Below are 344 nucleotides of genomic sequence, written 5' to 3'. Positions count from 1 at the left end.
AGGAAAGGAAAGGAAAGGAAAGGAAAGGAAAGGAAAGGAAAGGAAAGAGAGAGAGGAAGAAAGAGAAGAAGAGAGGAAGAGGGGAAGAGAGGAAAAAGCCTGCAGAGAAAAGCTAAAGTGCAGTGATGACCTCAGCAGGAGGATGAGTTTATTTCCAAGCTACAACCATTCCCATCATCACTGAACAGGATAGTTGCTGCTCAGATAGAGCCAGCCTCACAAAACAAGATGAAATAGATGAACGCACATTTCAGATTCAAACCTGGGGGAAAAATAAATACATAAATAAAATAATAATAATAATAATAAATCAAACACTTTTATAGGCTCCTGAAGCCGGGAAA

Source organism: Oxyura jamaicensis, chromosome 5 (genome assembly GCF_011077185.1).
Source record: "Oxyura jamaicensis isolate SHBP4307 breed ruddy duck chromosome 5, BPBGC_Ojam_1.0, whole genome shotgun sequence".
NCBI lineage: Eukaryota > Metazoa > Chordata > Aves > Anseriformes > Anatidae > Oxyura > Oxyura jamaicensis.
The sequence above is the reverse complement of the archived record's forward strand: the minus strand, read 5'-3'. Positions refer to the sequence as shown.